At 36.2% G+C, this 15398-nt stretch overlaps 1 protein-coding gene across 2 annotated transcripts in view; it reads right to left on the minus strand.

The window, feature by feature from the left end:
• The window catches only part of RhoL (Rho-like), a 49287-nt gene extending 48008 nt beyond the window's left edge, over positions 1-1279 (minus strand). The window contains exon 1 of one of the 2 annotated variants that reach the window (XM_067758939.1): positions 745-1279. The gene's annotated coding sequence lies outside the window, so the exon portion shown is untranslated. The remainder of the gene's footprint in view (positions 1-744) is intronic. The other variant, XM_067758938.1, reaches the window with a different exon arrangement.
• Between the last annotated feature and the right edge of the window lie 14119 nt (positions 1280-15398).

Raw genomic sequence — 15398 nt, forward strand, 5'->3', positions numbered from 1 at the left:
TCACTAAGTGATACTAGCATCCCTAAGCCGACACTAAGCAGCCACACGTATGTACGTTAACAAATCAATCATCATCTACACACATCCATGCAAGGCAACGGAGAGAAACTCATAAACACATGTAATCATCAGCCGAAGTAGTACTTACATATCACACGCATATGGCTATGCGAGAGGCTATAAACTACAAATAGACACGCATATAGCTGGTAAACAAGCAGGAGATTCTAGAAGGAGAAACGTCTAGACATTTGGAGAATATGCGGACAAGGCAACAGAGAGTATAAAAGCAGCGCAAGCTGAGTACTCAGTAATCAGTTTGATTTAAACACCCTATTAGTTGCGAAGTGAAGTATAATTGTGATACTTCCAAAGTAGGCTAATACAGACCATTTTGCAATACAGAATATTGGAGTTATTTATTCGAGCGATCGAACGTTAGCAGAAGGTTTCAAATAAGCGGAGTTTCCCTAAATTCGTTACAGTATCAATAAAAGTGGTGTTCGCTGAAAGCGCTCAATGACAATGACAGTGACACTAACAACGACAGCGGTAAAGTTAATAACAAGGCCATTACGTCATTAACGCGAATGGAAAAATATAAACACAAAAAATTTATTAACAGGTTTCGAATGCGAATATTTTATTACGCTGACAACAAAAATACGCTTAAATATTACTTAAAATTCAGATCAACTTTACGAAAAATTATTTTAAAAATATCAAAAAATTGTATCTATGTACCTTGTATTAAACACGTTCGAAATTTTTCTCCAACGCCTTGATTTGTATGACTCGTTAAAATTAATATCTTCTGGGCAATAGACAACTTAATTTTCTAATATTTTTTTTACTTTTTTTTTTCTTTTTTTTATTTACTTTAGTTGATTTGCAATATATGCTTGTGTACTTATTGAACACTTGCACAATTTGTATTTGTTTAATTTATTTGTTTTGCTTTTATTGCACGTCAGCTGGTTTTAAAAACTAAAAACATGCACATTCTCGTACACAAACACACACATATGTACATGCATATGTAGATACTCGTACGTTAAACCAAGCACTTTCCGCTTATTCACGTCTCCGTTGAATCAGTTAAGTAAAACGTACTTATAAATTCTTATCGCAATCTTCTTCTTACACCCGCACTCTCGTCGTTTGTATCTAAATATGATATATAATTTTTATTGCTTTCGTTGTTGTGTTACCGTAATTTTATTAAATTCACAAAACCGCAACGAACTGATCTTCACGTACTCAGCTACTCAAATGAATAGTCGCTTGGCTTGTTTTAGTAAATGTGGTGGCCTGGAGCTCCAAACTGATTGCACAAATACTCAGCTACACAAACACATAGATGCACACGCGCACACACTCTGGCACACAGACCCACCAATACCAACTTACGCATGGAGAATTATTTGATCGTAAATTGGCGACTGGAATTGATAGTAAAGTAGTATGAATGACACAATGAAGAGGCATTTTAGTGAGTTTAAGTGTATTTTGATGAATGTGCGAAAAAGGAGAGTGTTTTAGCTTTACACTCAAATGTTGTTGAGTGGAATTGCATACGGTTTACTAAGAGGTTTTCGCCTAAGAACTTATTTTATTAAACTCCCTATAAAATTATAACAGTGTTAAGAGATTCCCCAAAAATATTTATTTACTTTTATTTCTTCTATCAGGGACAGAAAAACCAAAAAAAACAAGAAATATAAAACTTAATCAGAATAAAGGAAAGCAAAAAAAAAAAATTTAAACAATCCCAAGAAACTAAATAAATAAAAATAAAACTTGAGACAAAAGCATTGACTGATGTAGTGTCTTGCTGTTCCAGGACAGGCCGGTATTAGACACCAATGTAATGAACTTTGTAGACATCCAGGCCGCCTTAAAGGCATTAAAGTTCAACTTGATAATTCGAGTACGAGTGCGGAGGTGTCGAGCCTTGCTACCGTCGATATGGCACCTCAATTTCTCCTTTTTCTGGGTTCCTGCGGTATGGAAGGGATTGAATATGCATATGAGAAGGCCAGGAAAGCTACGGAAATGGACACAAGAGCGGCGGACAGCTCCGTACGACCACCGATGGGTTATGAAAATTGGGGAACATAATATTAGAACAACGGACTTGCTGTCCATGTTTGGATAGCAAATTAACTAGCTTCTTTTTCAAGCTAAACCAATATGCAGTGATAGTATTTACAGGTGTCATCACAGGTATTGCGCCGATGCTCTGACAGTTTCGCATGCCAACGAGCTCCCTCTGCAGCAGCTGTCAGGATGAGGAGGAAGAGGAGTTGATTTATCACTTTTTCTGCCAATGTCTAGGACCGCCGACCGTTCTCAATAGACTGGCAGAGTTTGGGAAGGTGAATCATTCGCTCTTACCTAAGTTCATTGAAGAAAGCAAGTGGTTCCTTAAGGACTATTAGGAGTTTATCTGGTTGGATGAATGCGCCAACACCCGGCATTACTAAGGGCATTGACAATGTACGAAAGTATTTCCAAGTGGAAGAGTGTGAAGTTCCCATCAACCTAGCCTAACCTAAGACAAAAAAAAAAATAAAATAAATTAAAAACAAAAGAAAAAGAAAAAAACGAAATCAAATACAAATACAAAAAATTACAAAAATAGCAAAAACAAAAGGCTAAGCCATACAAATCAAACAACCAAACAAAAACTCCGAAACGTAATAAAACAAAGAAAACAAAAACAAAAAAAAAAGGCAAAAATCGGATGAAAGCTAAAGCATAGCAAAAAAAAAAAAATACAAGCAAAACAGAAAAAAATACATATATAAAATGAAAAACAGAAAAAAGTTAAGGTAAAACATAACCACAAACAAAAAGAAGAAACAGTCAAAGAAAAAAGCAAAAAAAAAAAAACTAAAATAAAGTAAAACTATGGGGCCTCGGCATCTTCACTAAAACGCCATTGTGTTTATGGTAAAATATTCAAAACAATACCTTTGAAAATTTTTATAAAGAACTGCAAGGATACAAATATTTTAAATCCATTTATTTAAAATATTTTTTTATTAGCTTTTATTTTTTTTTTTAATTAAAATTGGTCTGTGGAGACTGAAATAATAAAAAATTTATGTTTTTAATTTTCAATGACTAATATCGACATACTACAGCTAGGAGTATCACATAAAAATTTTGGTCTGCAAAGATTTTAATATATTAAGTCTTCGTAGGGTAATCTGAGCAATTTGGAAGGCTCTAACAACGTGACTTAATATCGCGTATAAGGTTCTATCTAGTCAACGAACTGAATGGAACTTATCAGTGCACCTCCAGACTTGGTTAATCTACTATCGACCAGATCATGACGATGCGCCAGATCCTGAAGAAGACTCACGATAAGAGAATCAATACTAATGCGTCGACTTCAAAGCAGGCTTTGACAGCGCAAAAGAAAATTACTTTTATGCTACTATGTTTGAATTTAAATTCCCTGTAGAATTAATAAGAATTCGCCAAGTGACGTTGAGCAATACCACCAGCTCCGTAAGGATTGGGGAGGACGTTTTCGAGCCATTCGAAACCAAATGAGGCTTCAGACAAGGATGGAGAAGATAATTCAAGCAGCAGAACTAAACTGTTTTAGCACAATCTATTGCAGGAGCGTTTAATTGCTGACGTATGCTGATATTTGATATCATTGGCCTTAACAAACGCGCCGTGGTTTCGCGTGTTGGTTTCCATGTCACTGTTGACGGATATAAATTCGAAACTACGGACTTCGTATAACAGCGAAAACAATGTCAGCTTAGAAATCAAACTCTTGTCAACAAGTGCTACTTTGGACTGAGTAGGCAATTGAGAAGTAAAGTCCTCTCTCGACGAATAAACGTCACGCTCTATAAGTCGCTCATTATACCTGTCCTGATATATGGGCCGGAATAATGGACGGTGTCAAGGAAAGATGAAATGGCTCCTGAAGCGAAGGAGGTATTATGATGAGCTGTATGAGTTTTACGCAGATATGTAGATAGTATACCGAATATAAGCCAAAAAGCTTCACTGTTATGCAATTGGACGAAGATGCTCCAGACAAAAAAGTATTTCAGTTGACACCGCAGCTTGGAAGCAGAGTAAGCGAGAGACCTCCGCCTACATAGGTGCTCTCAGTTGGCGTCATGTTATGCAATTGGACGAAGGTGCTCCAGACACAAAAGTATTTCAGTTGACACCGCAGCTTGGAAACAGAGTAAGCGAGAGACCTCCGCCTACATAGGTGCTCTCAGTTGGCGTCAGTTATCGCGAAACAGGGATAGCTAGCGTGACTTGTTACGAAACGGTCAAAATCGTTTAAGCATTTTAAATTCCATATTTTTTTGATTTCTTTTTTTTTAACTTGAAACTAAAATGAAATATTTGATGAGTTTAATAATGCTTTCAGCAAAAACAAAAAATAACCGCTTATCATAAAACATAAAATAGGTTTATAAAGCTCTTATAATTGATAATTTGTTTGGAAATGTTATTTATAAAGCTTTTTCATTTTTTATGAACAGGGCTGTTTAAAAATTTTTATATTGAAATGCAAATCACAATACATACATATACAAAGCCCAGGCGTGCTTAACCAACGAACCGATATCATTTCGTTACGATAATTAACGTTAATAAACGAGACAAAGTCATTTCGTTTCGTTTATTAACGTTAAGAACGTCAAATTAACGAAATGATTTTGTTTCGTTTTCTGCCATATCAAAACGAAATCAAATCGTTTATGTTGATATTAATTTCAAACTATGCTGGCAAAGCTGATTGATGGCGGAGTCATTAAAGGTGAAAGCATTAGCCAAGCTGATTGAAACTTTTCTCATGAATTTTGATAGTACGAACATTTTTCAGAGTATTTTTGACATTACCACCAACGAATTACACAAACGAATTACATGGAGTTTGTGTGTGCATGTCCGCTCGCTGTTACCACTTTACGATTTCACCATGGCTATAGCATTGCCAGCACAATTCAAACACAAAGTATCACGTTTTTGTTAACGTTTTTAACGTTAACGAAAGCTTTTCGTTTCGGTTAAAAACGAGATACAATTTACCTTGATAATTTCTTTATCGATAAATTTTCGAAGTGTTTCAACGGAAACGGTGGAAATTTTTTGATAAACGATTAGCTTAACCTTAAGGTGCATCCCTGCTAATGTACACTGACACTTTTTTAAATAAAAAAAAATGTATTTTAAATGTTTAAAGAATTTTGATGATCCCTTTATGAATAAATTTTGAATTAAAATTTTTCTCAGTGCTACGATATTTTTATTGTCAATTTTTTAGTGTAATTTTGAATATCATACTGAAGTGCCTTGACTTCATATGGAAGTGCTTTTTCTTTGCACTTTCATATGAAATTCAGGCACTTTCATATGAATTGAATTTATATGTTAGGGCATATCGGAGTGCTATGAACATTTTTTTTTTATATTCAAAGTGCGAATTTTTATCTGTGCCTATTCTTCAGGGAAAACAAAAGTGCTAACGGTGTATAGGGACTGAGCAGATCTGTTCATAATGCTTTCATCAGCAACAAAAAATAAACTCTTATTATAAAAAACAAAATTCGGATTGTAAAGCTCTTATAATTGGAAATTTGTATGGAAATGTTATTTATAAAGCTTTTGTAATTTTATGAATATTAATAAATGTACAGTTACTAAAAAAAAGAAATTTAAAATATTATACCTTAGTTTTCTAAAGTTCATATCTTCCGATTATCTGCAAAGAAAAATTTTTTAAAAATCATCCTTTAAGAGGGTACAAAAAATGCAGAAATTCTATTGAAATCGGTCGGTAGGATGAGTTGGCATGGAATGCCCCATATGTATGTAAAGACAGAGAAGATAAAAATATTGGAAGTGTAGCTGATAAGATTTGACTTGCCTTATCTTATTTATTGGCATTTATTGGTTCTGCTTCGATTTCAAGATCATTTTTGAAGTAATAAGTAGATTTCTTATTAAAGAAATTTTTAAAACGAAAATTATTTGGGGAAATACTTATAATACCTGCTTACAATCCTGCAGATAATTAACAAGAGTAGTTTTCAAAAATTGTTTACCAAAAACCGAAAATCCAGCCCATTATTGGGAATGACCAAATAATTGACTCAAAACCTCCATATTAAATTCATATCTTGTTTATCACTTTCAATTTGTCTCCCTTTTTTTCAAATAAATTGTTCTATTTAACGTCACCCTATTTAACGTCACTGCTTATAACCCACTCGATAGCAGGCGTAACACTGCATCATTTGTAGATCTTAGTTACCACAGTCAAACCAATAAGCTGAAAACTATCACACAACTGCATAGTCTGTATTCCAAGCCCAGTTATTCAACAAGCTCTCTTTATTTCATATTCCCAACTTACATGAAAATATCCAAAGAACGGTATTTAAAAGGCAGAAGTTTCAGCAAAGTCCTTGTCTCTATATCGGTGGCTGGGTAAACGATACGGTGATAGTCATTATTTCGACCCGTGCGGCACCTAGAGGACTTTTTCCCGCGTTTGTTGCAATGTCTCGGTGCATTTAACTGTGTGTGAAGTATTAAGTTTGTAGCTTAATGGCAAGTTTCTTCAAAAATGTTCTCAAGAATCCAAGGTTGAAAAAGGGGTCAAGGCCAGAACAATAATTTTTTGTAATGATTATTGTTTTTTTTTTTTAATTTTTCTATAATTGAAAAATTGTATTTTGTTTTTGGAATAGTAAGTAGAAAATTGTTCAGACAACCTGCAATAGCAGCGCAATAATCATTATAAAAAAAATATTGTTCTGGCCTTGAGCTCGTTTCCAACCTTGAATCCTTTATCAATAGGCCGATAAAACAAAAACAATTGTTCTCAAGAATCTTCTTTGCAGGTTTTCTAAATACCTCAATCTGTGCGCTTCCGAAGAACATTTTGTCTTTGCTATTGTAGTCAATTTGTCTTTTGAAATTAGTTTAAAAAAGCCACTATCTTTACTGGAAAATATATAAAAATGTATCGAAAGATTCCAAATTCCGTAAGATTTTTTATTATTTCGACCCGTGTACGACCTAGTGGAAATTTGTTCTCTTTTCGTTGCTTTGTCAAGGTGACCTGATCTACTTGTAAATTTTACGCTTCTAGCTTAGGTACGAATTACTTAAAACTCGATCGCCAGATTCCACATGATCTAAATATATTTTCTATATATCTCTATAACACATAATAGAACCCAGAGCTGTGTTTAAAGTTTCAGATTCCTAGGTTATTAGAAAATTACTTAAAAATCGATCGCAATATTTCAGATCTCGTGTGAATTTTTTAATTATCTCAACCCGTGAGACTCTAGCGGAAATTTCTTCTCCTTTTGTTGATTCGAGGATAAGACTTCAAGTTTCTAGCTCAAAAAGTAGTTACTTGAACCTCGAACGCCAGATTTTCCATGTTCTAAATGTATTTCTTCTCGATCTTTGACTCTTCTAGAAAAATTGTGTATCTTAAACTAATGGAGGCCCTAACTTATTGCCAAAGTTTCAAGTCTCTAGGCTGTTATGAAGTAACGTGAAACTCAGCCACATAACTTCCTAATTCGGACGAATTTCCGAAAATATCACGATTCCTGCCCCATGCGTGCAAGAGGATGGGGCCTATAACCGAAACTATCTCATTGGGTATTTACGGCAATCGTTAAACACATACTTTTCTATGGGGTCCTTGTTTGGTGGAAAGTCACACAAAAAAGTAAGAATACCAAAAAACTAGAGAAGGTAATGATTAGCATAACGGCAGCCCTAAAAACTACACCGACAACAGCATTGTCTGCAATTCTACACATCACGCGTGCAGACCTTATGGTCAAAAATATCGCGTTAGCCATTGCAACAAGGCCTAAGGCCTCAGGCGGCTTAAGTGCAGGCCGTATGGTCATAACAATATCTAATATCAGCAAACGGAACATATGGTCCCGCGTCTGAACTTCGAAAGAGTTCGGGGGGCTATGATTGAGTCGGAGAGTTGGCACCAGGATGCAGAAATGACAGAACATACTATTCACGTGTATAGCGATGGCTCCAAGTTAACGGAGGTGGTCGGTTCTGCTGTTTACTGTGTCAATCCAGAAAAAAGTAGATCCCACAGGCTGACAGATTACTGAAGCGTCTTTCTGGCGGAAATCATAGCCATGAAGAAAGCAGCAGAAATTCTCGAGGAAGCGTGCTTAAGCTTCAGTCGCGTCAATATATAAAGCAATAATCTCACACAGTACTTCATCAAGAAGTGTTCTAGAATGCAAAGAAGCATTGGAAAACTTTGCTCAGGCCGCACTATACGTCTTTACTGGGCTCCCATTTATAAAGGGATAGAAGGTAACGAAATGTTGAGTTGGCAAAGGAGGGTGCAGCATCCGCTCAATCGAAAATAAACGCCCCGATCCGTTTGGGAGAAATCAAAAGGAGATAGGAGTTGCGTACATCAAGCAGGAAAGGCGTGGACAAAAGCGCGGGGCTGCAAAATTTCTTAGATCATGCGCAAAGACTCACAAAGTTCCTAATTTTTCTAAATATACAAAATTTAAGGCTGACAATGGGCATACCAGCTGAACACTGCCTTCTGGCGTCACATGCTTATAAGTTAGGCCTCGTCAGTAAGAGCAGATGTAAGAAACGCGAGTTGCAGGAACAAGAGGTCGAGCATATTCTGCGTTCGCGAGGACAAAACTCCAGCTACTAGGAGCTACAGAGTTGCCAGATCTTGAGGCCAGCAAATAAGCGAGCTCCTAGAAAACTTCTGGTGTTTGACAATATGTGGGGATTTTCCATTTGCAGTCAAACAAATTCTGGAAACACTATGGACAGGTCTATGTGAGGTATTTATTGGCCGCCAGTTCAACCTCGCCTAACTTTTGATGTAAATGTTTCATTTTGGTATGCTTCATTTTGGTGAGGTCATTCACAATTTCATTACCTTTCACTTAAAAACAGATTGCTTGTTTGTTTGAAACAATTTCTTGTATAGGTCCTACTTTAGCTGAATTCTTAGACAGGACATTATTTTACCGTGAGATAGGACTTTTGCGAACTGGCACTTATTTACTTTCTGAACATACTTGCTTGCAAAACACAGGGGAGCCAGTACCCATGGTTGTAGTTGCTGAGACATACAAAATTATATTCATAATTAGTAATTAAGCAAGCGTTAATTGCAATTTTTCTTAATGTAGAGTTCAAATTGATTATGAGCGTGTTGTGTAATACTTAAGTAAGATACATCTAGTTATTGAATTAATTGAAGAGAAAAAAAAACTGACATCAAAGCAAAGACGTTGTCACTTTAAATTTTTGTTTGTCTTTTTAGGCGACGTAACCTAACAGATATATGTACACTTATAGACATGGGTCGACCTTTCAGATAAATATTTTAGGCCGCATAGTGCGTGTGCATGTCACTGAACTTCACCTAAATGACTGGACCGATTTTGATGCAATTTTTTGTGTGTTCAAAGGGGTAAAAAATAAAATCTTTCCGCTTAAATTAGTTTGAGGCCCAAAGTGGGAGGGTTAAACTCTAGTTGTTGTTGTAGTAGCAATAAGGACCGAAAGCCTTTGGGAGTGTTATCGAAGTTGATGGTCCTCTGCCGGATGTAGATCCGGTACATTCCGGTAACAACTTTGACAGTAGCTTAAACTCGCACTGAAAAACCAGGCCCAGGTGTAGGAAGGGGGTTTTACGTGGCGGGTTCCAAACTCACAATCTGAATACTCGATTTGTAGATATATTAACACGATTTTACACGGTTGAGCACGTTCGGTGTTCGTGTCCTGCGCTTGAGAGATCAGTCTATGTGAGGTCTTTATCGGCCGGCCATTTCAACCTAGGTTAGAACCTATACAATTATACAAATATCGATTTCAGAATTCTTAGCAATCGAACGCTTCATATCAAAACAAACCCTTATGTTGAACATTTTTCAACAAAACACTATTATTTATAAAAATACATATTTTATTTATAGAAAAGCTATAAAATCTATATGAAAGTTTACACGAACATACCTTTGCGATCAAAGGCAATTTACCTGCAGCAGATGTCAATGCCAACGTTCCCCCATTATGTGGTACGAGTAGGTACTTGTATGTATGAATATTACATCGCCAATTTATTTATAAACACCACTAGCGGGTACCAACTATTTATTAAAGAGACAACTTTAAGTACCCCAGCTGGAAAAGAGAAGTGTTCTAGAAAGCATAAGCTGGGTGTTATTGTAGAACGGAGGTATCATGCCCTGAGACTAACAATTCGATTGTATCTGCCCAATAGCTCTAAAGAGCAGCTTAGGAAAATAGAAAAAATGTCAAAATAATTGCTCTTTTGCTGAATATTGACGAGATGAGAATGCGAATATATGCATATATATAGATAAGTGTTGAAGATTGCGCTGCTGCCATAGGCCTATTGTTCCCTACCATCAATCATAGTACCTCACCGAAGTCGACTACTGAACTTCTTTTGACTTAAGGACTTTTTGTACAGATGCTCAAGCCATGGAGAAACCAAAAACCTATCGCTATACTAGCAAATTGCGTCGCATTCCAGTAGGATATGCTCGTCAATATCCACCTATACTCCCAAATCCGGCACGCAACACTGGACCGTATTCCCAGTACTGCAAGAATATTTTTGAGAATTCTAATTTAATAGCACTGAACCGTGTGCTATAACCGTCTAGCAGGGACATAAACTGTCTTAAGTCTATCGTATCGGCCTAGTAATTTTTATAATTTACTAGCTTACCCGGAAGACGTTGTCCTGCTGGAATACTAGTTTGCTTATATTTAAAAGTGGTCCTCCCTTTTTGCTAGCACTCCCTTGTTGAAGCACTCCCATTCTCGTATCTTTCTTCCACATCTCCTTCGTTTTCCTTTCCTTATTCTCTTTACATCCATAAACTTCTCATTCTACTCCTCCCTCGCACTCGCACTACCACTCTTCCTACCACCAATTCCACTCCCACGACCATTTCCAATCCCTCTACAACGCATACCTCAATATCCTTATGCACAGAATCTGTATACCTTATATTGGATACCTGCCTTAATTGACTGCAGAGAAATAGATAGTTAAAATTTTTCCTAAAAGGGATCCTAGTAGCACCGTCCACTTTTACGATTTTCTATAGAGATCAATTTAAAGAGCACTAACACTACTCAAATATAAATACGCAGAGTCATACAGACTCGCATATTTTGCCAAAATAAAATTGAAATTAAATTTAACAAAAACGTTCGTAGCCGGAAAAATATCGAGTGATCCCGAAAGTGTACTGTGAAAATTTCGTCAAGATCGGTTGAGAAATTTGGACGGCGATAGGACACACACAAATCCATTTTAATTTGTAAGATATACTCCCAAATGCTTGGTTAGCAACTGAAAAAAGCGGCTCAGGCCGGATGAGTTGCAGCCGGTTTTTCTCTCTCTGGGCTATCCGCCTACTCACTACTATTCTACCCTCGTGGTTCGGAGTTCAGGCTAGCATTATAACAGTGTGAATTCCTAGTTTTATTCAGCCTTTATATACATTCCAGGACTAGGGATGATTTTATTTTGTCTGCCGAGATAGCTTCATTAGGTAGGGCGGTGGTCGCATTAGAATATCCACGTTGCAGATTTTGCTCAGCTTACTGGCATATGCCCGCCTGGTACGATCGATCCGACTGCATAGCATTCGATTCTGTGTGAGCTGCGATTTAACAGGTGATTCAGGCTGTTTGCTATTGTGAACGTTTTTTCAAATATTCTCACTTTATGAATTCACAATGGTTTAAACGCTTATCTTCCTTTTTTCTTAGCTGGCCACTTTCATGCGCTTTTGGTCCATGGGGCGCTTTGCTTCGCACTGCTTTTTTCTCTCTAACGCTAATGGGTCGATGGGATCTCTATTGTTGGTGGGTTATCTTTGGCTAATTGTGGTATGGTGCGATAGGTGGATACTGCGTTCAAGTTCTTTCATCTGAAGTTTTCATAGTCGGATAATAGCATGAATATGGTAATAGCCATCAGTAGCTTCCTGTGGGCTCTAGTTTCTGACTGTACAGATCATACTTAGTATGTGCTCAGTTTCTTGCAAGGTTGTATGCAAGAGTATATTTTTAGAGGTGCATACTTAGTAGTGTTTTGAGAATATATTTATTGCATCACAGTTTTGTCACTTTAAAGGGAAAAATAATTTACAGCAGAGAAAATTCAAATAAATTCCCTCTCGATGGTGTTTTTATCTGCACAAGGGGACGTGCCAGATTTGCGCTTATAAATATGCATTCATATGGATGGGGCTTTCCGTGTTTGCCAGCCAATATGTGTAGGTAGAAGTAAATTTTCGAAAATTTGTTTCGAGAAATGAAATTTGGAAAATTTTGAGTTTTGTTTGTATATAACTTGATGCAAAATTTTCATTTTAATGTTTCTTAAAAATCTTCTAAAATATTTCTTAAAAAGTTTCACTTAAAATTCAACTGAGTTTTATTTATTCAATTAAAAAAAATTATGAATTTTTAATTTTATACATTTTTGGTTTTTTAAAAAAATGTTCAGAAATACTACTCTCAAAAGCCGCCAAGCTTAATCTCGTTATAGGTTATTGATATGCTATATATTTTTTTAAAATTTTCAAATTCGTGGTGTAAGAAATATTTTTTTATACTCTGACTTTTTATGAACATATATTCTCGAAAATACCTCTCAATATAAGACAAGTTTGAACACCAGTAAGATTGGTCAGAATTTTCACCTATGTAAGTATTAAAAAATAAATAGAAAAAAACCTTATTCATAAAAAATAAAGTTGGCTTATAAAGTTCTCATAGTTGGAAATCTGTATGGAAGTATAATTTAAAAAAAGCTTTACAGACCTTTTGTTTTTTTTTATGAATAAGGGGAGAAGATATCCAATAACTTTGAAATAAAAAAAACGTTGCGAATATTGAAATTTCGATACAACACTAAGCTGCTAGTAAATAAATGCACAACAGCAAAGCAAGTCGCCACACATACACATGAACATCAAAGCAAGCAGCCACACATACATGTAAACAGTGAAGCTAGGAGCGATGAGAATATTTCAAATACATACATTTAGTTAGCAGCTAAGAGCGGAGAGAATATTTCACACACATGTACACTGCAATAAAGTGCGCATATGGCAGATAGTCAAAGCCAATAAGAGATACATAAACGAATTTAAATAAGCAAATATTCGAGACGGCTGTTCGCGAAAAGTCTAGACCGTGGGAGTAATAAGTGAACAAGTGAATTGGGACGATAAAAGCAGCGCAGTCCAAGCGATGGTCAATCATATTGATTTTAAACACCATAATTAAAGTACGCGAGTAATGTAATTGTGAAGTACTACTATCAAAGTAGTATAAATAAAGAACATTTTGCTATACTGAATATTTAAGTTATTTTGTCGACAGTTCAGAGATTCAAACGATAACAGAAGCTGCAAAATTAATGAGCAATTTCCCAAAATTTGTTTACAGTATAAATTTCTTACTTCGAAACAAGGTTTAAAATTTCCAACAAATAAAGTAGTAATCTGTGTTTTTTTTTTTAAATAACGAAGCATGCCAACTTTTTGACTTTTTAAACCTTTGAAAAAAATAAAAGTTTTGATAATTTCTGTTTTCTTATTTTTATGCCGGGAACTTCATAAAAAAAAATACTTAAAAAAAATTTAAATTCAAGCGAAATCGTTGATGCGAACTTGATCGATGAGATAAGTTGACATGGAACGCCCCATAAATAAGTACCTACTATTTACATACATATGTATGTACGTACCCGTTTGTATTATTGTACATTAGCTCCTTTTATTACGTCTGTATTTACTTTATTCCTGCTTCCTCATTTCCGGTTCACTATATTTTTGGAGCGATAAATAGGTTTTATTTACAGATAGGCGAATTTCTTCACATAACGTTTTCTATACTTGCTTAAAAAAGTGTTTTGCGTGTTATTATGTGTGCACAAATTTGGAATATCTTGCAAGCTAGGTAGACATACATACTACATTTTTTAGATGTGTATTCTTATCACTACACATTTACTAAACAATGCCCATATTACGTGCTAGGACCAGTCACTGAAAACCATTTTCACTCAAACGATAACTATGCAACTGTCAAACTATTTGTAAAAAGTATAATTACTTATGGAGGCGAGACTCTGACGACCCCAAGTTCCTCATGGCACTAGGGGGTGGGGGGATGGCCTAGAAGGTTTAATGTGGTCATATTAATCGTTCCCGCGATAGTTGGGCTAGTACCTTTATGGTGCTTTGTTACCGGAACGTACCGGATCTGTATCCGGCAAAGGACCATCAATCGACAACACTCCCCAAAATCTTCGGGGAGTGTCTTTATCGTTAATAACAATGATTCAAAAAGTGAGTTTCGATTACATTATGCTACTTCTTAAACAAAACAGGTATTTTGCCTCTTGTTTTGAAAACCATTCGAGGCTGCAATTTGTTTGTTTTTCTTGGTTTGGTAAAGTCATCGTGGACAAAAAAAATGTAATATCTTCTCTGTCAACTGCCTGACAGGATGTTCAAGATAGCTACTTTTTCGCGTTTTGGCAGCGTTTTGACTGGATGTTCAATATGGCGCGCATACGGCCGTCTATCTTCAGCGGTTGATAGAAAGAGATACAGAATGAGATCGTGATAATCACAACAAATCAGGTGATCCATTCTATTTGTAATTTTGATGTCTATCCAGAAGGTATTATACTTGTCTTATTTACAATGATTGGAAGATATGCAGGATGAGACCACGATAGTTACTTTAAAAATCAGGTGATCGGTTATATTTGTAATTTTGATGTCTAAGTCGCAGATATCACACTGGTGTTATCCACAATGGGTATACTGGTGGCTACTACTGCTTATTATTATCAGTATTTCTCATAATTACTTACTTACTTAATTGGCGCTTAACCGTCTATACGGTTATGGCCGTCCAACAAGGCGCGCCAGTCGCTCCTTCGCTCCGCCAACCGGCGCCAATTGGTCACACCAAGGTAGCTTAAATCGTTTTCCACCTGGTCCTTCCAACGGAGTGAGGACCGGCCTCTACCTCTGCTTCCATAGGCGGGTTCCGATAGAAACACTTTCTTGGCCGGAGCATCATCTTTTATTCGCATAAAATGGCCTAGCTGGCGCAGCCGCTGCATTTTAATTCGTTGGACTATGTTGATGTCTACGTATAGCTCGTACAGCTCATCATTAAATCTTCTTCGGTACTCGCCATCGCCAACGGGTAGAGGTCCATAATAATCTCATAATTAGATGCATTTAATTTTTTATTGCGCTACTGAGAACATCAAACATGCCAAA

Source organism: Eurosta solidaginis, chromosome 1 (assembly GCF_040869045.1).
Source record: "Eurosta solidaginis isolate ZX-2024a chromosome 1, ASM4086904v1, whole genome shotgun sequence".
NCBI classification, from domain to species: Eukaryota; Metazoa; Arthropoda; class Insecta; order Diptera; family Tephritidae; genus Eurosta; species Eurosta solidaginis.